This window comes from Nicotiana tabacum, chromosome 11, assembly GCF_000715075.1.
Source record: "Nicotiana tabacum cultivar K326 chromosome 11, ASM71507v2, whole genome shotgun sequence".
NCBI lineage: Eukaryota > Viridiplantae > Streptophyta > Magnoliopsida > Solanales > Solanaceae > Nicotiana > Nicotiana tabacum.
This window is the reverse complement of record NC_134090.1, coordinates 21346917-21374279: the sequence shown is the minus strand read 5'-3', so window position 1 is coordinate 21374279 and position 27363 is coordinate 21346917. Positions and strand designations below refer to the sequence as shown.

The 27363-nt window shown below is 40.5% G+C and overlaps 1 non-coding gene and 1 pseudogene across 1 annotated transcript; both read left to right on the top strand.

Annotated features, from left to right (window-relative positions):
- The first annotated feature begins 14085 nt into the window (after positions 1–14085).
- On the top strand, positions 14086–15000 carry LOC107764368 (heat shock 70 kDa protein 4-like; annotated as a pseudogene).
- Positions 15001–15013: 13 nt separating this feature from the next.
- LOC107764367 (organelle RRM domain-containing protein 1, chloroplastic) lies at positions 15014–20676 on the top strand. Its single transcript, XR_012696465.1, has 9 exons — positions 15014–15511; positions 17523–17620; positions 17753–17993; positions 18079–18176; positions 18266–18331; positions 19566–19657; positions 19806–19874; positions 19964–20070; positions 20161–20676. It is a non-coding gene; the product is annotated as an organelle RRM domain-containing protein 1, chloroplastic (transcript).
- The last annotated feature ends 6687 nt before the right edge of the window (positions 20677–27363 follow it).

Below are 27363 nucleotides of genomic sequence, written 5' to 3'. Positions count from 1 at the left end.
CTTAAACTACCCAATTTCGCATATGCGCCTCCGCAGGTGCGGTCCCACAACCGCATCTGCAGTTCCTACCTTCCCAGCCATTTTACGCTTCTGCGGCTCCCTTCCACGCATCTGTGAGATCTCACATGCGGTCCCCAATCCGTAGGTGCGGAAATACTAGAAGCAACAAAAATCTACAACTCACCAAAATTTCAAATTTCTCCGTCAACCATCCGAAATCACCCCGAGGCCCCCGTGACCTCAATCAAAAGCACCAACATATTCCAAAACCTTATTCAAACTTGTACCAATCTTCAAAACATCTCAAACAACATCGATTCAACCAAAACACATCGGATTCAAGCCTAAGTTTCCAAATTCTTCCGAATTACGCTTTTGATAAAAATCCCAACCAAATCACGTCCGAATGACCTGAAATTTTGCACACACATCCCAAATGACACCACAGAACTATTGCAACTCTCGAAATTCCATTCCGACCCCTATATCAAAATCTCACCTACCAACCGGAAATCGCCAAAATATCAACTTCGCCAATTCAAGCCTAAATCTACTCCGAACCTCCAAAACGCATTCTGATCACGCTCCTAAGTCCCAAATCACCTCCCAAAGCTAACCGAACCACCAAAACTTCCATCCGAGCCCTGTAACACAGAAGTCAATATCCAGTTGACTTTTTTAACTTAACCTTCCTCAAAAGAGACTAAGTGTCTCAAACCTTACCAATTCCTTTCTTAACCCTAACCAATAAACCCGATCACATATAGAACCATTATACAAAGCAATAAGAAGTAGGAATGAAGGAAACAGAGCGGTAACTTATGAGACGACTGGCCGGATCGTCACATCCTCCCCAACTTAAACAAACATTCGTCCTCGAACGAGTCAAGAAACATACTTGAAGCCTCAAACAGGTGAGGATATCTGCTCCGCATCTCCCGCTCGGTCTCCTAGTGAGCCTCCTCCACGGGCCGACCTCTCCATTGCACTTTCACTAAAGCTATATCCTTTGACCTCAACTTTCGAACCTGACGCTCCAAAATAGCTGCTAGCTCCACATCATAAGTCAAATCACCATCCAACTGAACCGTGCTGAAATCCAGAACATGAGACGGATCCCCAATATACTTCCAGAGCATATAAACATGAAATACCGGATGCACACTCGACAAGCTGGGTGGCAAAGCAAACTCATAAGCCACCTCCCCAATCCTCCGAAGAACCTCAAAAGGCCCAATGAACCGAGGACTCAATTTACCTTTCTTCCCAAATATCATAACACCCTTCATGGGCGAAACCTTCAACAAAACCTTCTCACCAACCATGTAGGACACATCCCGAACCTTTTTGTCAGCACAACTCTTTTGTCTCGACTGCGCTGTACGAAGCCTCTCCTGAATCACCTTCACCTTTTCTAAAGCATCCTGCACCAAGTCTGTCCCCAATAGCCTAGCCTCACCCGGCTCAAACCAACCAACTGGAGATCTACACAGTCTCCCATACAAAGCCTCATATGGAGCCATCTGAATACTCGATTGGTAGCTGTTGTTATAAGCAAACTCTACAAACGGTAGAAACTAATCCCATGACCCTCTAAAATCAATGACACAAGCACGCAACATGTCCTCCAATATCTGAATAATACACTCGGACTGCCCGTCCGTCTGAGGGTGAAAAACTGTGCTCAACTCAACCTGAGTACCCAACTCTCGCTGCACAGACCTCCAAAACCGCAAAGTAAACTGAGTGCCCCTATCTGAAATGATGGAAACTGGGACACCATGCAAATGAATAATCTCTCGGATATAGATCTCTACCAACCGCTCTGAAGAATAGGTAGTACACATAGGAATGAAGTGCGCAGACCTGGTCAGTTGATCCACAATCACCCAAATAGCATCGAACTTCTTCAAAGTTTGTGGAAGTCCAACTACGAAGTCCATGGTGATCCTCTCCCACTTCCACTCTGGAATATCCATCCGCTGAAGCAAGACACCCGATCTCTGATAAAGCCTCATATGGAGCCATCTGGATACTCGATTGATAACTGTTATTACATACAAACTCCGCGAGTGGTAGAAACTGGTCCCATAAACCCCCAAAGTCAATGACACAAGCACGTAACATGTCCTCCAATATCTGAATAGTGTGCTCAAACTGCCCGTCCGTCTAAGGGTGAAAAGTTATGCTCAACTCAACCTGAGTACCCAACTTTCGCTGCATGGCCCTCCAAAACTGCTATGTAAACTGAGTACCTCTATCTGAAATGATGGAAACTGGGACACCGTGCAGGCGAACAATCTCTCTGATGTAAATCTCAGCTAACCGCTCTAAAGAATAGGTAGTACACACAGTATTGAAGTGCGCGGACTTGGTCAGCCGATCCATAATCACCCAAATAGCATCAAACTTCCTCAAAGAGTCAAAGTCCGTGGGAGTCCAACTACGAAATCCATGGTGATCAACTTCCACTTCCACTTCGGAAGCTCTATCTGCTAAAGCAAGCCACCCGATCTCTGATGCTCATATTTCTCCTACTGATAATTGAGGCACCAAGCTACGAACCCAACTATATCTTTCTTCATCCTCCTCCACAAATAGTGTTGCCTCAAATCCTAATACATATTTGCGGCACCCGGTTGGATGGAATACTATGAACTGTGGGCCTTATCTAGAATCAACTCTCGAAGCCCATCTATATTGGGAACACATATCCGGCTCTGCATCCTCAATACCCCCTAATCACCAATAGTCACATCTCTAGCATCGCCGTGCTGAACTTCGTCCTTGAGAACAAGCAAATGAGGATCATCATATTGGCGCTCTTTGATACGATCAAACAAGGAAGACCGAGAAAACACACAAGCTAGGATCCGACTAGGCTCCGAAATATCCAACCTCACAAACTGATTGGCCAAAGTCTGAACATCAACCGCAAGAGGTCTATCCCTAACAGGAATAAATGCAAAATTGCCCATACTCACCGCTTTCCTACTTAAGGCATCAGCCACCATATTGGCCTTTCTCTGATGGTATAAAATAGTAATATCATAGTCCTTTAGCAGCTCCAACCATCTCCGCTGCCTCAAATTGAGATCCTTCTATTTGAACAAGTGCTGGAGGCTATGATGATTAGTAAACACCGCACAAGACACACCATAGAGATAGTTCCTCCAAATCTTCAACGTATGAACAATGGCAGCCAACTCCAAATCATGAACAGGGTAGTTCTTCTCATGGGGCTCCAACTCATGAGAAGCATAAGAAATCACTCTACCCTCTTGCATCAACACACACCCAATACCAACCCGAGAAGCATCACAATATACTATGTAAGAACCCAAAGCTGATGGCAAAACTAACACTGGAGTTGTGTTCAAGGCGGTCTTAAGCTTCTAAAAGCTAGCATCACACTCATCCGACCACCTGAAAGAAGCACCCTTTTAGGTCAATTTGGTCAAGGTGATGCAATAGACGAAAATCCTTGAACGAACAAACGGTAATAACTCGCCAAACCAAGAAAGCTTCAAATCTCTGTGGCTGAGGATGGTTTGGGCCAACTCTGAACCGTCTCTATCTTCTTCGGATCAACCTGAATACCCTCACTGGACACCATATGCCCTAAGAATGCCACTGAACTAAGCCTAAACTCACACTTAGAGAACTTTGCATAAAGCTTATCCTCCCTCAACCGCTGTAATACCACTCTCAAATGCTCAGCGTGCTCCTCCTGGCTACACGAGTACACCAGGATATCATAAATGAATACAACAAAAAACGAGTTGAGATAAGGCTGAAACACGATGTTCATCAAATGTATGAATGTTTCTAGGGCATTGGTAAGCCCAAAAGACATCACAAGGAACTCATATCGGGTCCTAAAAGTTGTCTTAAGAATACTCGAGTCCCTAATCTTTAACTAGTGATACCCTGACCTGAGGTAAATCTTGGAGAACACTCTCGCTCCCTGAAGCTGGTCAAATAAATCATCGATACGAGGAAAAGGATACTTTTTCTTGATGGTGACCTTGTTCAACTGCCTGTAATCAATTCACATTCTCATAGTGCCATCCTTCTTCTTCACAAATAGAATAGGCGTACCCCAAGGTGACACACTAGACCGAATAAACCCCTTATCAAGGAGTTCCTGAAGCTGCTCCTTCAACTCTTCTAACTCCGCCGATGCCATATGATACGGTGGAATAGAAATAGGTTGGGTGCCCAACACCAAATCAATACCGAAGTCAAAATCCTTGTCCGGCAGTATGCCTGGAAGGTCTGTAAGAAACACATCCGGAAAGTCCCTCACTACCAGAATTGAATCAATGGAAGGAGTCACTGCACTGACATCCCTAACAAAAGCCAAATAAGAAAGACAACCCTTCCCAACCATCCGTTGGGTCTCTAAAAATGAGATCACTCTACTGGGAACATAAATCGAAGAACATCGCCACTCAATCCGTGGCACCCCCGGTATAGCCAAATTCACTGTCTTAGCGTGACAGTCCAGAATATCACGACATGGAGACAACCAATCCGTGCCCAATATCACATCAAAATTAACCATACTAAGCAACAAAAGGTCTACTCGGGTCCTAAACCCCCAATAGTCACCACACAAGACCGATATACAGGGTTTACAATAATGGTATCGCCCACCAGAGTAGATACACGAATAGATGAAACAAGAGACTCGCGGGGCATATCCAATAGCAAAATATGATGACACATATGAAAAAATAGAACTAGGATCAATTTAATATAGAGGCATCCCTGTGGCAAACTAAGACAATGCCTGTGATCACAACATCTAAAGTAATAGCATCTGGTTTAACTGGGAGTGCATAGAAACGGGCCTGACCACCACCTGATCGACCTCCTCCTATAGGGAGACCCCTAGCTGATTGTCCTCCACCCCTAGCTGACTAGGCGGGTGGTAAAGTAACTAGTGTTGAAGTCGATGGTTGACTCCTCTACTGAGGTGGACCCCCATGACGATGAGGACACTACCTCCACATATGCCCAAATCCCCACACTCATAATAACCCCCTAGTGCTGGTGATAGGGACTGAAGGGAGCCCTAACACTAGGATGACTGGTAGAAGAACCTGGCATGGAGGAGCCCTGAACTGATGGAGCACAGGATGAACTCTGGGCTGGGAGGGCACTAAGTGATGAATGGCCCTGATGAGAACTATGATAACCATGGCCCGATGATGCCCCACAGTGAACTGGGCAAGCTAACTGAGCATGTCTGAATGGACGACATCTTCCGTGCTGAAACTAACCTCCATGATGAGCACCCCCAAAACTACCAGGTCCACGAGGCCTCTTGTCCTTCCTCCCCACTCGCTCCTGAATGCGAATTGACTCTATGTCCCGATAAATGTCAACAATCTCCTCAAAAGAAGTACCAAACACCCTCTCTCTAGTCATAAGAATCTGTAGCTGATATGAGAGGCCATCAACGAACCTCTCGATCTTATCCCTGTCTGTGGGAACTAACCAGATAGCATGATGGGCTAACTCAGAGAACCTCATCTCATACTGTATCACAGTCATATCATCTTGACGCAACTGCTCCAATTGTCTGTGAGCTCCTCTCTGCGAGACTGCGACACATACTTCTCCAAAAAGAGAACGGAGAACTGCTGCCAGTAAGGGGCGCTGCACCAACAGGCCTTCGCCTCTCATAAGTCTCCCACCAAGTAAAGGCAGCTCCAGAGAACTGAAAGGTAGTGAACGAGAGACCCCACTGGTCTCTTGAATACCTGTTGTACAAAGAATCCTCTGACACATGTCCAAGAAACTCTAGGAATCCTTGCCCTCTATATCATTGAAAGTCGGAGGCTGAAGTCTACCAAACCTCTCCAATCTACGCTACCCGTCCTCAGGCATGACTAGTACCACATAATCCTAAGCAGGTGCAACCGGCTGGGCTGGTGGTGCCCCCGGTATCTGTAGCCCCTGAACAACCTGCTCGGGTGTACACAGCAGGAGTCTGAGTGTCTCCCCTAGCCTGGGAAGTAGCCGCTGTAGTAGAAACAGCGACCTCCTGAGCAAGACTGGTGCACAAGGTCAGAATTTGAGCTAAGGTCTCCTAAAGACCCGAGATAATAATAGGCACAACCGGTGCCTGAGCTGGTCTCGTTGGAGTATCCACCACTAGGACCTGATCATGAACTAGGGCAGCTGGTGGATCTATAGGTGCTGTCCTAGCTATTGTGCGGGTTACACCCCTGCCCCTACCACTGCCTTGACCGTGACCTCGGCCCCTCGCAGCCCTAACTGGTGGTACTGTCAGCCGTCCGTACTGATCGGTAGCACTTGTCATCACCATCTGTGAGAGAATATAATAACAGAAGTTTAGTTTTCCAGAATCAAGAGATTCGTACGACAAGAATTCAAGAATGTGATGTTTTTCCTAAATGTTCTGTAGCCTGTCGAAGATACGTACAGATGTCTCCGTACCGATCCGCAAGACTCTACTAAACTTGCTCATGACCCGTGAGACCTATGTAACCTAGGCTCTGATACCAACTTGTCACGACCCAAAACTACCATGTCGTGATGGCGCCTATCGTGGAACTAGTCAAGCCGACTCTTTACCAAAAACAACACGATTTTTCATTTGCAAGATAATTTCAAGCTAATTAATAATAAAACTTCATAAAGAAAAATCTGAATAATGAAAGTGCGGAAAGAAAAGCCTGACATCGGGGTGTCACTAGTCATGAGCATCTACTAAACGTTGTCCGAGATACTGAGACTAACATATTCTGGAAATGCAACTACAAAATAAACTAAAGGAAGATAGGAGGGAGAAGAACAGGTTTGTGATCGTCAGCAGCTACATTGCCAACTCCGAGAAAAGTCAACAGCTGGACTAGTCAACAACCACTACCGGGTCCTGATACGCCTGGATTTGCACACAATGTGTAGGGATTAACGTGAGTATGCCAACTCCGTAAGTAACCAAAGTAAATAAAGGCTGAGAAGCAGTGACGAGCAATAAAGTATAAAGGTTCATATCATGAAAACTCAGTAAAAGTACAATAGGCTTTTAAAAACAGAGTTTAAATTAAATCATTTCGTTTAAACTCAGTTTTAGTAAAATCATTTGAAGATATTTTCAACAGTTCTCAACAGAGGCCCAGTACAACAGTGAGCATAATAATGAAATCATAAACATCCCCTCAGGCAAAATATCACTCATGAACAGCCCCTCGGGCAAACCTCTTAATCGCTCGTATACAGCCTCTCGGGCATATCTCATATCACTCACACTCAGGGTGCCCGCGCTCACGGAGGGTGTGCAGACTCCAGAGGGGCTCCTTCAGCCCAAACGCTATACCATGCCACCTCATGGCATAAATCAATCAGGCCCTCGGCCTCACTCAATCATGAATCAGTAGCAACATGCTGCGGCATGCAGCCCAATCCCATAGATATCCTCACAAATCAGACCCTCGACCCCACTCAGTCTTAAACCTCTCAAGCCACTCGGCTATCAGCAAAAACAGGGTACATAGCCCAAAACAACATTTTTATAAGCATCAAAACAGAGTAATCAAGATTGAGTTATAAAATTCAATTAGTGTAGCAAGACCGAGTATAGATTTTCAACCAAAAACAGTGAGAGGATAGTAAGAAAAGGCCCCTAAGGGTCCAAACAGCTCTGGCACAAGACCCAAATATGGCATTTAACCCAATTTATAGAAACTCATTTCTAAAACAAATGAATATCATAAAGTTTCAACCAAATGCGCAACTTATAGTTGCTACGGGACGAACCAAGTCGCAATCCCCAATAGTGCACGCCTACACGCTCGTCACCTAGCATGTGTGTCACCTCAAAATAGTAGACCGATACAAAATCTCGGGTTTCATACCCTCGAGACTAGATTTACAATCGTTACTTACCTCAAACTAGTCAAATCTCTACTCTGCGATGTCCTTGCCTCTCGAACAGGCCTCCAAATGCCTCGAATTTAGCCTTAAACAATTTGATATAATCAACACGAGCTAAAGGAATCAATCCCATGAGAAAATTCTAAGCTTTAGGTCAAAAGTCAAAAAGTCAACTCAAAAGTCGGGCCCCAAGCCCACGTCTCGAAATCCGACAAAAGTCGCAAAATCCGACAACACATTCGATTATAAGACTAACCATACTAGTTTCACACAAATCCCACCTTGAATTGGCTTCCAAATCCAAAAGTTCATTTTATGAAACTCCACCAATTTTCCCTAAATTTCACCCCAAATCACTAATCGAATGATGAATTCAATAATATATCCATGAATATTCACCAAAACCGAGTTAGAAATACTTACCTAGATGATTTCCTTGAAAAACTCCCAAAACGTCGCCTCAAATCGAGCTCCCAAAATCCAATATGTGAAATAAAACCCTAAACCTCACTTATATAGTGCTCTCTAAACCTCCTCACCGCGGTCCGCAAAAATCTGCTGCGGTCGCGGACCCTGAGCCATACCTTCCGCGGTCCGCATAAAATCCACCGCGATTGAATTCCCTCTTCCGCGGCTTGCATAATTTCCATCGCGGCCGTGTAATACCTCCGTGGTCCACACCAATTTTGTGCGGTCCGCAATTCCTACATCAGAGACCAGAGATCTGCCTACTTCCAAAGCCAACTAATGATCCGATAACCACCCGAAACTCACTCGAGGCCCTCGGGACCTCAACCAAACATACTAACATATCCCATAACATCATTCAAACTTAGTCGAACTGTAGAATCACTCAAAAAAAGACAAAACACCAAATTACCCTCGGATTTCAAGCCTAAAAACTTATAAACTTTCAAATTCCGTAAACGACGCCGAAACTAATCAAATCATGCCCGAATGACCCCAAATTTTGCACACAAGTCAAATATGACATCACGAATCTATTCCCACTTCCGAAATTTTATTCCGACCCCGATATTAAATTTTCCATTCCAATCGAAATTACCAAATTTTCAACTTTCGCCATTTCAAGCCTAAATCTACCCAGGGCCTCCAAACCACATTCCGGACGCGCTCCTAACTCCAGAATCACCTAACGAAGCTAACGGAAACATCCAAATTCACATCTGAGATCATTTATACATAGTTCAACATCCCGTTAACTTTTTTAACTTAACCTTCTAAATAGGAGACTAAGTGCCTCATTCCACTTTGAAACCACTCCGAACCCAAACAAACCAGCACGATATGATAAAATACAGCTGAAGAACACAAAAGGACGCAGAAATGGGGGAAACGGGCTATAACTCATGAAACGACCAGCCGGGTCGTTACATGAATACCTAAAGTTCCTTTTCTGCTTATGTTAATATTCCTGGGTTGAAGTGAGCCACGAAATCTGCTAAAACCTGTAATTTTATCGCAATTCTAGGTTGATACATGATATCATATTCACTTAGTTCTATAGCCCACTTGGCTAATCTACCTGATAATTCTTGCTTATCCAATATATTTTATAAGGGGTAAGCGGTCATTACAGAGATAGGGTGACATTGAAAATAAGGCCTCAACTTTCTAGATGCCATTATTAGTGCTAAAGCAAGTTTTTTTAAATGAGGATATCGAGTTTCAGCATCCAATAAGGACTTGCTAACATAATAAATTGGAGATTTTTTACCTTTGTCTTCTCGAACTAATACTGCACTTACCGCCATTTTTGACACAACGAGGTAGATGAGTATCCTTTCTCCATCCTTTGGTTTAGCCAGCAACAGTGGGTTGGACAAGTATGTTTTTAGATTTTTGAGTGCTTGCTGACATTCCTCAGTTCACTCTAATTGGCTTTGCTTTTTTAACACTGAAAAGAACTTAAAACTTTTCACCGAAGATTTAGAAATAAACTTTCCCAATGTTGCAATCCTACCTGTCAACCTCTGCATCTCTTTTTTGCTCGCGAGTATATCTGGTATTTCTTCAATGGCTTTAATTTGTGTTGGATTTACTTTAATTCACCGGTTAGAAACAAGGAAACCTAAAAACTTACATGAAGACATGCCAAATGCACACTTTTCAGGATTTAACTTCATATTGAATTTGGGGAGAATCTAAATGCATCTGATAAATGTTGGATGTGATCCCCTCCTGTGTTGACTTGACTAGCATGTCATCAATATAGACTTCCATGGTTTTTCCTAGATGTTCTTAAAATATCTTCGTTACTAAACTCTGGTACGTGGCTCCAATATTCTTTAGGCCGAAAGACATGACTTTATAACAGTAAGTCCCCCTGTCTGTAATAAAGGAAGTATTTTCCTCATCTAAAGGATTCATTTTTATTTGATTATATCCTGAGTAGGTATCTAAAAATCTCAACAATTCATGTCCTGCAGTAACATCAATTAGTTGATCTATATGTGGAATAGGAAAAGAATCTTTAGGGCAAGCTTTATTCAAGTAAGTATAGTCTACACAAACTTGCCACTTACCATTATTTTTGGGCACCATTAGAGTATTAGCTATCCAATTAGGATCTTTTACCTCTCGGATAGACCCGATTATTAAAAGCTTTCGTACCTCATCCTGAATCACTTGATTTTTGAAGGATTCTTGCTTTCCTTTCTTCTGTTTGATAGGTGGGTATGTGGATCTTCATTCAACATATGGGTCATCATCTCCAGTGGTATACCTATCATATCTGAATGCGACCAAGCAAATCAATCTGCATTAGATTTCAAGAATTCAATTAACTTACCTTTCATCTCTGGGCTCAGGTTGGTTCCGATGTAAACTTTTCTATCCGGCCAATGTATAAACATCACCACAGCTTCGAGTTACTCAATTGTTTTTTTGATGTTTTCATTCTCTTATGGCTCTTGAATAGTATCAGGCCTTGAGTCTACATTCGCTTGTCCATCTCCACTTGAGGTTTGAGTCGTTAAACCCTCAGCTGAATTCTATAATTGCTGTTTTTTGTCTACAACGTCATTTTTTATGCTTGAATCTGCCATTGAATTGATACTTCTAGAAGACTATTGATCACCACAAATTTTTCTAATTACCCATTGGGAAGGGAACTTAATAACCTGATGTAAAGTAGACAGAACAACATCCATCTCGTGAATCCAAGGTCTGCCGAAGATCATATTATATACCATGTCCATATCTATCACTTAAAATTTTGTATCTTTGACTAATCCTTCTACAAATGTGGTGAGCATTATCTCCCCTTTAGTAACAACGCTTGAATTGTCAAATCTAGATAAGGTACGTGCTTTGGGTACCGATTTGTCATCAGCTTGCATCTCATATACCACTCTTAAAAGAATGATATTTACAGAGCTACCTGGATCAATCAAAACTCATTTCATATTAGTGCCATGTACAAGTAAAAATATTACCAGTGCATCATTATGTGGTATTAACACGCCATCTGCATCATCAAATATTATATTGTCTTCTTCCAAAACTTGGCGAACTCGCTTTCTGTGGGTAACTATGACTTTTGACACCTTTTTTGCAGCCGTATATGTCACACTGTTGACCTCATATCCTCTTCTTATCACATTAACTATTCTTTTCGGTGACGAAGGTTTTGGTGGCTCCTATCTATTCTTCATATATTCTTGCTTACCCTTCTCACTAAACAAATCGGTCAAATAACCTTGTTTTATCAAGTGCTCTACGTCACCTTGTAGCAATCTTCACTCTGCTGTTTTGTGATCGTGATAATTGTGAAACTCGCACCAGAAACCTGGGTTTCTTCTGCTAGGGTTCGATCTCATTTCTTTTGGCCACCGCACCTCATCTTCGATACTTCTTAAAATAGCTACCAATTCAAATGTGCTAACATTGAAACTGTGATCACCAATCTCTGCTTTTGAACTAATGTCATTGTCCCGTGTATCATGCTCCTTTCTAAACTTGGATGACGAACCCACATCTCTGTCCCTTAATCTGGAATCGTACCTCGGGTTCTCTTGTTTTAAACATGAATCCATTCCTGCTGGTCCCATGTAAGGTTCGTACCTGTTCTTACTGGACCTTCTTTCAATTTCTGGTCGCCTCAAACTTGTTCTTTCATCTCCCCGTGACTGAGTGATAGTATCTTCTTCTATCCGTAGCTTCGTGCTATACCTGTTGTAAACATCATTCCAAGTTGTTGCAGGGAATTCTCGTAAACTTTCTTTAAGTCTCCTCGTGGCTTATGAGCTTTTTCCATTTAGGTTACTTGCAAATGCCATAGTCGCCCAATTATCAGGTACACATGGTAACATCATCCTTTCATGCTGGAATCTATCCACGAATTCTCTGAGTAGATCTGTATCTCCTTGTTTTATTTTGAAGATCCCGAGTGTGCTTTTATAAATGAATCTGCAAGCTCAACAAAAGAATCAATAGAATTTTCTGGTAAAAGAGAATACCATGTTAGTGCTCCTTTTGTGAGTTTTTCACCAAATTTTTTGACCAGCACTGACGCAATCTCTTGCTTGGTTAGTTCGTTGCCTTTCATGCTAGTTGTAAATGCAGTTACATAATCTCGTGGGTCGGTTGTCCCATCATACTTCGGGATATCGGGCATCTAAAACTTTTTTTGGAATTGGCAAGGGATTGGCACTTGGCTTCCAGGGTTATTGAGAATATTTATCAATATCCACTCCTTTAATCATGGGTGGCATACCAGGTATCTGCTTTATGCGATCTTTTTTCTCCTTGAGCTGTTTCTGCAAAGTTAGTACTAAACTTTGTAAATCAGAATTAATTGGGATACCTGACCTTCCATCGCGAGATTGCTGGGAGTTCCTCCACTTCCCGAATTGGCGAGTCCTGAGCGTGGGTTCTCTATAGTTTGGAGGTGGAGTTGGTGGTACAGTTATTAATCCACTAACAAAAGCTTGAAGAGCATTGTTGACATGTTTTGCAATTAGTTGCTTCAATTCATCTTCAATAGTTTGATCTTCCTCTTGTTGGTTATTCACATGTGATGTTGATCTATCAGGTGACCCTTCTCGGGAGTGTTGAGGAGAATTTTGGGGTGAAAGGATTGGAGTTCCATCCTCTTGTTGATTATGTTGGTTCAACTAATTTTGCTGGTTTTGTTGGTTGTTGTCATTAGCGGTCGACGTGATTTTTTGACAGAAAAATAAATTTGGAAAGTGAAAAGATTATCAGATTTCCGGGTAACAGAACCAATTTATTTAACCAAAAATTATGCACTTCGGTCAAGGCTTATTTTTGGAAGTACTTGGGCTACTGATAATCAAGAAATTCTATATTTTCTCAATGATAAGAAAGGAAATTAGAATATGAAATAGCAAAGTAAGCGATAAGAAACAAAATAAAGTAATTTTATTCCAATAATAATCAGAATGTGCCTTTACAAGTAAAATCCCCTTCCCTTATATATGAATTTATAAGTACAATGTTTCTTCCCTTTTATGACTGAATCATTATGATATTAATGAGACGTTATAATTGGCAATCGTAACTGTTCATGAAGATTCTGTAACGTCTATGATCATTCATGCACATTAATTGACGATTCATGAATCTTCCTTCTTTTTTGTCTTGATTCATTATGCCGGTGTCTCTTTATTTGGCAATTCAAATTCGAACGATCACACCCTTTTATCTCGTAGGTGATTTGCTCGTACCTATTACGATTCGTGCCTCTTTAATGCATCTCTCTAGCTGTTGCTTCCTTAGTGGTCCATGTATCTTGCCACATCAGCCACATATATAAATCCACGTGTAATATTTATTTTTACCAATACAACCACTACCTCTTCGTCGGCCTCCCCATTGCCAGCCTCTCACACCTCCTCACGTGTGCCTCTACTCTTCACATGTTCGAACCTATAAGTCTCGCCTCCTGTATCTTGTCCAAATAACTTCATTTTTAATTCTATCTAACATGTTATGCCCATAAATATATCTAACCGGTGCATCCCTTTTCCCCTATAAATAAAAGTAAAAGGTCATTATTGCCCCTGTACTATTGTAAATAGTACATGTCCTCCGTTTCACTTTACGTCCAAAACTCATCCTACCGTTAACAAACTTGATGAAATTGCCCCTAACCCTAACGGATGGCCAATGTGGGAGCTGACCATTCCATTTTTTCCACGTCAGCTGCCAAGTTAGCCTGCCATTAAGTTGAAAGCCCCAATTTGACTCCTAAATTATATTGACCCAACTTCACTCCCAAAATTCGACTCTTGAACGTGGACCTCTTTAAGAAATGTATGGAGCGGCCAGTTGAGAAATGTTTGAGGGATGCAAGAATAGACAAGGATAGTGTTGATGAGATTGTACTTGTTGGTGGATCAAGTAGAATTCCCAAAATACAACAGCTATTGCAGAACTACTTCAATGGTAAGGAACTTTACAAAAGTATTAATCTTGATGAAGTTGTTGCCTGCTGTACAAGCTGCGATTCTTAGCGGAGAGGTTGGTAATAAGAAGATTCAAGATTTGCTGATTTCGGATGTCACGCCGCTATCAATAGGATTGGAAACTACAGGAGGAGTTATGACTATGTTAATTCCAAGGGACACAACAATTCCTGCTAAGAAAGAGAGGATATTTTCAACATATTCAGATAATCAAAATGGACTGTCAATTAAGGTGTACGAAGGAGAGAAAGCAAGAACAAAAGACAACAACTTGTTGGGCAAATTTAAGCTCTCTAGTATACATCCTATTCCTAGAGGTGTACCTCAGATAACTATTTCGTTTAATGTCGATGCCAATGGAATATTGAATGTCTCTGCTGAGGACAAGACCACCGGTCAGAACAAAATGATTACAGTTACGAATGACAAGGGCAGGCTTTCGAAGGAAGAAATTGAAACAGGTCAAAATTTTGGGAGTGAAATTGGGTCAATATAATTTGGGAGTTGAATTGGGTCTTTCAACTTAATAAAAAGCTGACTTGGCAGCTGACGTGGAAAAAATGGAATGGGTCAGCTTTCACATTGGGCAATTCGGCAATTCCATCAAGTTTGTTAAGGTAAGGTGGGCTTTGGACGTAAATGAAACATTCGTGTACAGCGGCAATAGTAGCCTTTTTCCCTAAATAAAATGGAAGAATATGAAATATGTAATGATGGCAAAGTTTTAGTTCTTTCCCAATTAATATATCCTCCTTTATCTGTTGCGAGAGAGCGAACTGCGAAGTGTGAGCCATGGAAGTGACACTGCCTCCCTCATCTTCTTCTTCTCTCTCTATAATCCCTTCATTATCTGCTAAACCCCACAAAACTCATTTCAAATTCACCCTAAACTTTCCCAATAAATCATCTGAAAACCTCTGCTCTACCATCTCTTCTTCCAAATACTGTTGTACTTGCCGAAACAGAGCAACTTCAGTAACAGCTTCTTCTTATTCACCTATTACACCCACTTCTCCATCATCTTTGCACACTTCTTCTAACACCCAACGCCACTGGATGGTGCTTATGGAAACCCCGCCCAATGGGGTCAGTTCCAAACCTGAGGTCATTGATTACTATGTTCACACCCTTCAAAGAGTTTTGGGCAGGTACATTTGTTTCCTTAAAAAAAAAAACTACATTTTTATGCCTTTCACTATGTTTGAGGAGGGTTCATTTGGTTACAAGCATAAGGGATTTCCGGGATAAATTGTGGGATTATTTAATTCCGTGTTTGTTTGAATTTTGTTTCTGATATAAGCAATTCCGTGATTAGTTATATCACAACTTGATATATTATTTTTATACCACATTTAATGTGGAATAACAATCCCGAAATAGATAATCCCGGATAAAACAATAAAATGGCAAAAGTGCACTTCGCCAAAGCTCTTCCTCAAAACAAAAGTGTTTTGGTCATTGATTCTATGACTAGTAGGATATATTTTACTGTTTGATGTTCTATGTTTTTATCCACCATGTGCTTGACATTAGAATATTTGGTGATAAAATTTGAAATTCCATAAACTATTTCTTTCCTGTCTTTTTTTTTTTGAGGTATTTTTTGTCGAATAGGAAGCTTGTAATTTGAGTTATGCAATTTTTTGCCAATCCTGTTTGTCACTGTAAAACAATTTAGCCAGCCATTAGACTAGAGATGGCAATTTTCAGCATGCAGTTGAGGCCCTCCATTGCTAGGATGAATAGAAAGGGAGAGAGGATCCTCAGTGGCCTACACAAGATTTTTCATAAGCGTTGTCAGCATTTTAACACGTGAATAAATTAGTATAACAACAAGAAGTGTCATTTTTTATATTTATACCCAATATTTTCATTTTGCTTATTAACCATCTAGTAAATATTTTTGATGTGACACCGCTTGGGGCTAGGTATATCAGTCCCTGAGGCTCCCCTTGTCTAAGACCTCTTTGGGACGGAAAGAAACCATCAGGAGATCAATTAATAAAGAAAAGTAACCAGTTCAGCCACTTCCTTCCAAAACCCCTGTGTATGAAGATTTTGATTAGGAAATTCCAATTGGCATGGTCAAATGCTTTCTCAATATCCAATTTGCATAATACTCCAGGAATCTGACCTTTCAGTTTAGTATCCACGCATTCATTGGCTTTCAATGCTGCATCCGTAGTCAATCTATGTAAATCAACTACTTCATTAGCTGAATCTTACTCCAGGTAACAGGTAAGCCTGACACTGTCTCAAAAGCTATTTCGTAACATAGAAATTTGACTTCGAAAGGCATTGGCTTTACTGTCATGTTTCACTGTTAAGATAACAAAAGCTCATTTAAAGCTTCTGCAGTTTTGTTCTGTTCCTTTTTGTAAAAATTGTTGCTAGGACATCCCAAGCATCTTTTGCAGTTTACTGTTATTAGTTTATTACAAACATACATCCTTTCCTCTGAATGTCACAGAGAGTGCATATAATGCTTTTCCACCCTAGGCATTCCACAGTCTTGCTGCTTCAACATCATTTGGTGTGTGGTGTCTGAGCTGCCGATTATATCTAATAAATTGTGACCGAGAAAAGGATATTGCATTCCTATGCTCCACTATCCATAATTATGCATGTTGAGCTTCTCAACGCTACTGAAATTACTTACAAAATATGCCATGACTTGGTGTCTCTAGAGTGATACAGCCTCTGACTATAACTGGTAGAATCTTCCTTTGAGTTGCTACAAATCAGAGGAGATTTAAGTAGCCAGCCCCGATTGACCTGCTCTGGTGCCTCTTGTTAGATATAATCGGCTTCTTGCTATTTGAATTAAACTTAGATTAGCTTTAGTCTTCAAGCTTTGCATCTCAATTTTTCTTACAAACTCATATTAGCACGTGTCACCTCTTTTCCTGACTCTAAGCACTTATATTTAGCACCTCTTTTTTAGTTCGCTTTGTTTTTCATATACTCACAGTCCAAATGACCATCCATATATATAGGATGTAATGAAAGCATATAGTAAGGGAATACTTGAATATCTTGCTCCATTTATGTGTTTTCCAAATATCCACTTTAGGAATTATTCTAGAGTTCTTACTTGAGTTCTCTTAAAACTTATCTTGCTTTGAGAGTTTTAACAACTATCAATTCTTCATGAAACAGTGAGAAGGATGCTCAAATGTGCATATATATTGCTTCTTGTAATGTCCCATATGGATTTTGCTGTGCCATTGATGAGGAGGTAGCTGATGAGATTGCTGGTAAATTTCTTGTCTGCTCTCTTGCATGCTCTTCTCTATATATCAGTCAAGATTGAATTCTGGATGTTTGCTTGAAACTTTTCCTTTTTGACTTTGAAACAATAGTTCATTTTGTACCTTTTTGAATACTAGGTATGCCTGGGGTACTATCAGTTATACCTGACCCTGATTTTAACTCAATGGTGAAAGACTATAGCTACCCGAAGGGTCAGTTAAGTTCCCTATCAACTTCATACACTGAAGGCTCATCATTATTTCCGGCTGGCACTTCTAAACATTGGCTTGTTCTAATGGCCAGGCCATCTGTTGGAGTCATAAGAAAAGCCCCGGTTGTCGACTATTACGTTCAAGTTCTAACCAAAGTTCTTGGGAAGTAAGTATTTGTTTCTGAGTGTTTATATATTGTTATTTGAACTTCATTATTAACATTTTGCTAAAAGGACGTTTCTTGATGAAAGTGAGAAGGATGCACAGATGTGCTTATATCATGTGTCCTGGCAATCCAATTATGGATTTTGTTGTGAATTGGATGAGGCATGTGCTCAAGAATTAGCTGGTGAGGATACATGTCATACTAGTAACCTCACCCGTAATTTGTATTAATTTTTTTTTAGTGACAGTAAATATCTTGATGTACTAATGCAGGAGTACCTGGTGTTCTATCTGTACAGCCAGATGAAAATTTTGAGTCAGACAATAAAGACTATGGAGGTTTGAGATCATATCTTACTTTTACCCTGTTGAGTGCTACATCTTTGATGTTGAGGATTGGGTCGCCTAGAAGAATATCAAAATGAAAGCCATAAATGTGAAATGTCATAAATTTATTGACTTTCTCTAAACATCGTAATGTAGTATATCAGGAAGTTATTTTACAAAAGAAAAGATCTAGTATATCAATTCAACTTGAAGATTCTTTTCTTTTAAATTTTCTTGTGCATGCTCTTTTATAAACTTTAATTTCCAGGTTCTACCCATGATGATTCTAACTTTATAAGATGATCATATCAGCCCTTCATCTCAGAGATTAACTTCTTCTTCTAAGGGTGAATAAACCTTATTACCATATATGATATTGCATGTTAACCTCTTCAAAATATTTCATTGACAGTCTGGTCCTTGAAGGTGACTTTAGCCGTCTTACTCAAAATCAATACCAGTATCCACACATTAATCTAAAACTGCTCCCACTTAGATTTCCAGAAAAGAGTTGTCATCCCTAGGGAAAGGAGCCTTTATTATGATTTTCCCCAGAAATTGAACGAGAGGTTTGTGCTCTTGAATGTTAGTTTGGTAGTAAGAGGTATTTTTAGTTTTAAAAGTTGCTTGTATCTAATCATCTTTTACTTTTAGGAAGCTCAACTTGTTTTTTTCCCCTTCTTTTTTCCCCCTGTTCTCTAACCTTGATTTTGTATCAGCAAAGAAAGTAATGTTATGGCCAAGTTGATTTCGCTTTCTATTGACTATATTTTTTGTTAAAGGATGAAAGTGTTAAAAGTAAAGACTGTAGGTGTTATCTTTTCTATCAGAAGGAAAATAAAAGAATGTAGTATTACCTCATGCTCCTCTCTCGTAAATATTCAAATTAAACATGAGTTTCTTGACTACTTATCCTTTTGCAGAACTTCCTCGACATAATAATGGAGGAGGTTGATGAACTGGATAAGTTATTTGGTTCACTCTCTCTTCACTAAATGTACGTGGGAGATACATATTCATCTAGTTTGTCACAACGCTATAGTACAAAAGAGCATATTCTTTAAAAATAACTGAGTTGATCGGTTAAATATGGATGAAGCTATCGATCTTTTCATTTGCCTTATTTTTAGGGAGACGAAATAGCAGAGAAAACTAGTTGTGAAAAGCAATGTTCCCAAAATTTTGGTAAACAGATTACATGTAGTATCTCTATTTCTTGAAAGTTTGAATACCCATGGTTTATCAGGTGGGAATTTGAAGCTGAGTGATGATTCCCAGCAATCTGCAGCATCAGACAGGGGGAAACAGATGTTATAACCAAGAAGCTTTTTGTGACTGGTAAGTTGCAATTCTACATTCATCTCCAAAAAGTGCTGTTCATTTCCTAAATAAATTACTCATTTTCCATTTAGTACTAGAGATTACATTAGAGATTGTTGCCTTATTTCCATGATCTAACTGTTTGCAATGCACCTTTTCTGCACAGGTCTGTCGTTCTATACATCTGAGAAAACGCTGCGTGCAGCATTTGAAGGCTTTGGTGAACTAGTTGAAGGTGTTTATGCTTGTTGTCTTAAGATTTACTGCTTGATAGTGTAGTTATAAGAAAATCAATGCTCATGAATTTTCTCTGTATCCTAACAGTTAAAATCATAATGGACAAAATCTCCAAGAGGTCGAAAGGTTATGCTTTTGTTGAGTACACAACTGTGGAGGCCGCAAATGCTGCTCTCAAAGAGATGAATGGCAAGGTAATTTTTGAACAAAGTGCCTATCTTTCACTTCCACAAAATCATCTGTGCTAACAGAAATAATTAAGTCTGTTGATTTTGTGTTTCCAGATCATTAATGGCTGGATGATAACAGTTGATGCTGCTCGGACTAATCCTCCAAAATACAGCAGAGGACGACCCGGATCAGCTAGGTAATAATATAGAAGAGAGACTAGATATGGAGAAGGAGAGGGAGAGGTATTATGTAAAGATCAGAGAGATTAGATGTCAGCATTTTTTGGACATACAGGGAACTTAAAATCTGGTTTGGAGCCTTCAGGGAACGAGCTACATGGGGAAGATTACCATTGTGTTTTCTTTGCATGATTCTGTCCAAATATGCCCTTGTAAATCATTCACTGCTCAAATGATTGAGCCAGTTTTGAAGGCCATGTAGTTAGAGGTGGATCCCGGATTTAAACTTGGTGGGTTCAATCTTTATGTTCTCATGTTGAACCCGTTGCACTTTTTAAAATTACTAGTTTTAAGCGTGTGTATCCTGTATCAATGAATGTGTATTTTTTTAAAATTATCTAAATGTTATTAAATGATGAGTTTGAGTTATAGAACAAAAATTAAATAAAATGTGTAACTTCCTAAATAGAAAGTTGATCCGTTTTGGCTAACTTAATAAATGAAAAAATCCTCCTTGCAAAAGTCCTCATATGCGTTATTATGATTTCCGATGACTTGTGTAAGAATATTTTATGAAAACTATTACTATTGTTTTTGTGGCCTGATTTTAAAAATAAGTAACACATAAATATTTTAACTACGATTTTTAAAATAAAATGTCAAATATTATGAATTGAATAATTTGAACCTTTTGGAGTTCTATCGATTTATGAATGATGAGGTTGGGTTACAACTCCTAAAAAAAAATATAACAATATAAAATCTTTAAAATGATTAATGTTGAGTTAAAGTTTTACAAAAAATAACTTATTATATTAATACAGGAAATTGTCATTCATTGGAAAGAATGAATTCTGAAAGAAAGAATAATAACTTTTTGTCATATGTTATTTCATCCGTATTGCTTCAAATTTGTACAAACATCTCACTTGTAATAGCACTAACATAGACTCTTAGAATTATACGTGGCCTGCAAGAAAAATGAATGTCAAATATTTTTCATATGGAAATCAAATATAAGGAAAGGAAAACGTAATACATCTATTCGTCCCAAATAATTATTTTAAAGTGCTAAATATGAGGACTTCCTATATAATCTAAATAAGAAAAAATAATTAAAATTTTAATTGATTTTAAAATTTTAAATATTATAAAAATAACTAAATTACGATTTTATCAAATGTAATTTATATTGGAAAGATAAAAATTAGTCAACAGTCCAAATGTAATATCGAAAGAAATTATAAACATGCTCATATTGTTCAAATAAGAAAATAGTCTATAAGGTCCAGTACTTTTTATTTAACAATTCTAAATATTAGGACTTACCTTAAAGTTTAAATAGAAAGAATTTTATATGTAGTAATATTCTTATTGATCTCAAAATCTTAAATATAAGAAAATTATTGTGGACGGAATTATAGTCATATAGTCATCGTCATTATCACTTGCTATTCCTCTGGTCTATACTTCATGGCCATATTACCCCATATGAAGTTTTCGAAACCTCTTTCCTATGCATTTTCTTCCTTCGTAATTCAACTCTTTGGAATCAATTATACGACCAAATCATCTTGATCTCATGTCTTTGTTTTTGTTTTTTCCTTAAACGATAAATATTTGAGTATTAGAACTAACTCATATAATATGTTAATTAATTTTAAACTACAAAATATTCGGACGTCATATACTTAGTTCAAATAAGGAATGATTAATAATCAAAACTGTAGTTGATTTTAAATTCCTAAATATTAGGAGAGTCATTAATTACAATTTTATGCAATGTAAAATTTATTTTTAAAGAATAAAAAAGGCAAACGATATTTTGCTAGGGGCTTCGTGCTTTTAATTTGGCATATCAAATGAGAATACATACTAAGATTAACTATAAGATTCGACCATAATTATCTTACAGTTTTTGTTTTATACACTACTTGGTATTAGATATTCCATATAATGTCTTTTTAATCTTAATTTTTTTTGTCTATAAAATACTACACAGCTCTATAAAAGGGAACTTCTCCTTAAAGGAAGACGACCATAATTGTTTGATTTCCGGTGGATTACGTTTCCATTAAATTGCATATTTTGTTCGATAACTTAGTTTACTTACTCCTTTTATGTATTGGAATTTTAATGCACTAAATATTAGTCAAGAGACTACTAAATTCGTACATGGTATTAAATTACTAAATATAGGAGGACTTAAATAAGGAAAGAGCTAATGGCTAAAACGTTAGTTAAATTTGAATTCCTAAATTTTAGGAAAAACAATTGAATGACTATTTTGCCTAGTGTAAACTCTACTTTTTAAGGATAAAAAGATGAACGGCATTTCGCTAAGGGTCTTCGTTGTTTGACTCAAAAGATATTAAATTTTTTTTGAACAAATCAATCAAAGATGAAGGGGCAAATCTTAGTCAGGCATAATAAATTCCAGATCAAAGAGCTAGCAATGCGGATCATACTTAGGATGAAGGAAATGTAAATGATCTTATTGAGATTCACCATCGTATCTCCCATCCATCGATGAGGAGACCGCTTTACATGTTTTCCTAGAGATTCACTCTTCTCTATCAAGAATACTAAAAGAGAGCTTTTTAGCTTTAGAGAGAGGTAGGAGGAGCAGCCTCCCCTGTTGAAAGCTTTCCCTTGCTATTATAGTCGTGGCATCCTTGCCCTTTGCTTGGCTCGACGTTCTCTTGCCTCCAATGTATCTTAGTCGTGCTTTTAGGCGCCGCTCTTACCGACTCGTCGGATGCCGAGAAAGGGATATGGAGCGGGCTATACTATCTTTCACTGCCCAGTCACTTAGGCGAGATGTTGGTCAGCTCGGTTTTGGCGGTCAGATTTTGACCAATACAGTTAGTTCCTCCGTCTGTCGGGGTCGTCCTCTGTCAGGCTCGGCAGACGGATCATGATTATTACGAATTCGAGAGAAATTTGAACTTTTGACTCTTTGTTCCTTAGTTATGTTTCTTGGGTTTTTGGTGGAGTGGCGGCGCTCTTTCGATTCCCCTAGACCGTTGCAGCGGTTTCGGAACTGAAACGTCGTTTGGTATCAAAGAGTCGTTTCGTGGTTGCCTCCATTATTACACACGTTCCCTGGGAACTGAAACGTTTCGTGCCCTATCAGATTCGATTGGCGACTCTTGGGTTTCGTGCTCGGGGGATTTATGTCTCTTATAAATAGAGGGAGCTTATTATTCAATTGACACACTTTTGTACCTTTTATTTGAGAGAACCCTGCAGATATACTTTCTTTCTGATACTCCAACTTTCTGCTTGCCCCCTTGTTCACTGAAAATTCTCATCCCTTCTTTTTGTTATTTCTTTGGCGTGTTTTATGATAAAAATGGCTGGTGATTCTTCTCGCGACAATTTTCCTGTCGCTAGTCCGGTACCGAAAAGTTCTTCTCAGGCCACCGGAGGGGCAGATGCGGTGGAAGATGAGGAGGTCCCATCAGTGATTGAGATCCTGCCTCGCCTTAGGAGAGAGCCGGCTGACTTCAGTACTCCAACCGGGGTCGAACCGAAACCTATTCACTCCATTATGAGAGAAAGGGACATTGTAGAGTTGAAAGAAAGGTGGGGAGTCCCCAATTACGTTGATATGCGGCCGGCAGTGGGGAAAGACATAGTTCATTTCGACCGCCCCGGGTACTGCGTGTTCTACGCCTACCACTTCCTTATAGGGTACACACTTCCTCTTCCTTTGTTGGTGGTGGATTTTTGCCATTTTTATGAGGTATGCCCCGCCCAACTTTCGCCGTATGTGTACAATTTATTCCTTATGATGCTCAAGTATGCGGAACTCGCAGTCGTTAGGTCACTTTAGACCATATGCTCAGCATCTTCACCCCTCAACTTATTCGCGGTACGATGATTCACATGCATCCTCGAGGGTCGAGGAGTCTGGTGGTGAGGATGGACGACAGGACCAACTGTCCTTTCTACGAGAATTATTTTTACGTACGGACTGAGCACATTGTGGCGGACCCAACAGTATTCCCTAAGAAATGGAACTTTGCGCGTAAGTTTTTGTATCTTTAGTCGGTGAGATACCCGACCGTTTCCTGTTATGCTACTAAACTTTATCATGTATTTGCATCTGAGAGATTTCCCCCTCCGCCTGTCGAAGGTATTCATGACTGGGTAGGCGCCCTCCTTCCCCATACAGTGGGGATTCGCACATGGTCGACCTTTCATGATAGGTTCGGATGTAGGCCTCTTACAGGTGAGATGACGTTTCTATTTGCTATTCTTATTCTCTTTTTTCTTGGCTTCTTATATGTCGTTTGTCGATGTCAGGGAGAGTATGGAGAGCAAGGGCTCCTCCATTAGCTTTTCGTCAGCCGGCCTCATCTGCTCACCCTGCCGTGGTACCCATCGCCCGACCTTCATCGAAGGCTTCTTCAGTTGAGTCTGCAGCCTTGGTTACTCCTGCGAGGGTCACTTCTCAGGACGAGGTCCCAACCTGTATTGTTCACCCGATGGGTGAGTCACCATCTACTGGGGAAGAGGAGGGGCCATCGAAGAGATGAAGAGTGGAGTTTGAGACTGCACCCCCAACAGTGATTCATCTGGACGACTCTCCCATGACGGGCTCTAGAGAAGATGTTGTCGTGGCTCCCCCGTAAGGACGGAACCGGTTGTTGCTTCAGCTCAATCGGAATTTTATGCCATTGTCGGTGATCAGCAACCTGTCGCAGAGGAGAATCAGACTTTCAAGGTCACCGTCATGATTTCAGACATACCCTTGTCTTCTGCGATTGGTCGTGCTCCCCCTTCGGCTGCCTAAAGAGGGAAGGGCATGGTGATCTATGATTACGAATCCGAGTCAGACCTTGACCCTGATGATGTCAGGATGTTTGAAGAGGGCCTTACCCACTCAGTGGTTCATGCGGGGGGCTCAACCCGTATTCTTCAGATCCCTTCCGGTGTCAACCTCTTGGGGGACATGGAGGATCTAGTGCCGCAGTTTAGCCTGCTATGCTCCGAAGCCGAAAATGCGGCCCTTCGGTCCATTCCTGATGCTGATTTGATGGATGAGGTGGCCACTATGGGCTTAAGGGTACGTTGCGTTTTACTTTTGTTTTTCTTTGTCGTTCTTGAAAATACTGGTCTAATCCCGTCTTTGCATTTTCCAGACATATATGGTGGAAGTGGAAAGCATCCGCAGGGCCAACATTCGGGCCAACATTTTCTTGAAGTTGTTGGAGAAGTATCGTCGCTACCGCAACAGGTGCCGCGAGATGCATGAATGGCTGAAAACAAACCATGGTAATCGGGCTCTTGGCGAGGAGTTGGAGAAACAGGACCAGAAGTTGATGCAAGTTATTCGTAGCAAGAGTGCGCTCGAGGATCAACTTCAAATTAAGGATGAGGAGATCGAGTTGGGCAAGGGAGTCGCCGCAGAATGTGAGCATCTGCAAGAGAGATTGAGGTCGATGCAGTCGGAGATGGATCAAAACTTGATCAAGGTCGAGGCGATGAGCGTGGAATGGATGGGGAAATTGACCGCGCTGGAGAACAAGGTCGCTGGGTTAGAGAGCATAGAGAGTGCTTGGTCCGAGGCTTCGGCGAGGGCGGTAGCCCTGGAGAACACCATCCGTGTCGTTCAACCCGAACAAGAGTCGGAGAGAGTGACAGCTACCCTCATGGAGGCAAGGCTTGAGGAGCGCATTAGCGAGATTGACCAAGAGGTATCGATTCTAGGAGATTGGGTCGCAGTACTGGAGGCAAAAAATGGGCGACTGTTGGCTCAAATTGAGTCTTCCTCCACCGCCGTTCCCCACCATATGCACGAGATTTAGGTTTATGCCGAAGCCCAGCGAGATATATATAAGAGTTTGTGGGAGGCGGGTACTGTGACTTAGGCTACAGATGAGGAAGCGCGAATGAAAGTGCGGGATGCTCGCATCAATTGTAGGTATGATGCAGCGACGCCTGAAGCTAATGGGGGTGAGAATGATAGTAATGGAGGGCTTCTTGCAGACAGTGATGGTGATGGTGAGGGCGATGATGATTCCGAATGAAGAACGTTGTCTTTGTCTGTTCTTATTTTCATTTTCTTGTTTTTTATATATTAGTTTGTCGTATGTTGTCGTTGTTTCTTCCCCCTTTTCTTTTCATTCTTCTTCCTTCTCCCCCTTTTTTTATTGTTGGCTTGGGCCGTGTATAAGCAGCGATAGTCCGCACAATGACTTCGTATAAAAGAGAGACTTTTCTTCATTATTTGCCTTGTACTTCACCTTTATTTCAACTATTTTTGGCTTTTGGTGCGAGATAGACGCCAGTATGGCGAGTCCCGATTTTTCTCTTTCTGATGGCTTTTGGCCTCAGAAGTGTTACGACCTAGTAACCTCAGAAGGTTATTATATTGAACTTGGCCTTAAAAGGTGTTATTTCAAACTTATCGAAATAGTAACCCGTCGTCATTCGATCGAGGTCGAACTCTTCTCTTGGCGAAGGCCCTTGGCCTTAAAGGGTGTTATTTCGAGCTTATCGTAATAGTAACCCATCGTCGTTCAATCAAGGTCTAGCTCTTCTCTTCTCTTGGAGAAGGCCCTTGGCCTTAAAGGGTGTTATTTCGAACTTATCGTAATAGTAACCCATCGTCGTTCGATCGAGGTCTAGCTCTTCTCTTCTCTTGGAGAAGGCCCATGGCCTTAAAGGGTGTTATTTCGAACTTATTGAAATTGTAACCTGTTGTTGTTCGATTGAGGTCGAGCTTCTCTTGGTAAAGGCCCATGGCCATAAAGGGTGTTATTTCAAACTTATTGAAATAGTAACCCGTCGTCGTTCGATCAAGGTCGAGCTCTGTTCTTGTCGATGGCCAATGGCCTTAAAAGGTGTTATTTCGAACTTATCGAAATAGTAACCCGTAGTCATTCGATCGAGGTCGAACTCTTCTCTTGGGGAAGGCCCTTGGCCTTAGAGGGTGTTATTTCGAACATAAAAATAGTAACCCATCATCGTCCAATCGAGGTCGAACTCTTCTCTTGGCAAAGGCCCTTGGCCTTAAAGTGTGTTATTCGAACTTATCAAAATAGTAACTCGTCGTCGTTCGATCGAGGTCGAACTCTTCTCTTGGCAAATGCCCTTGGCCATAAAGGTTATTATATTGAACTTATC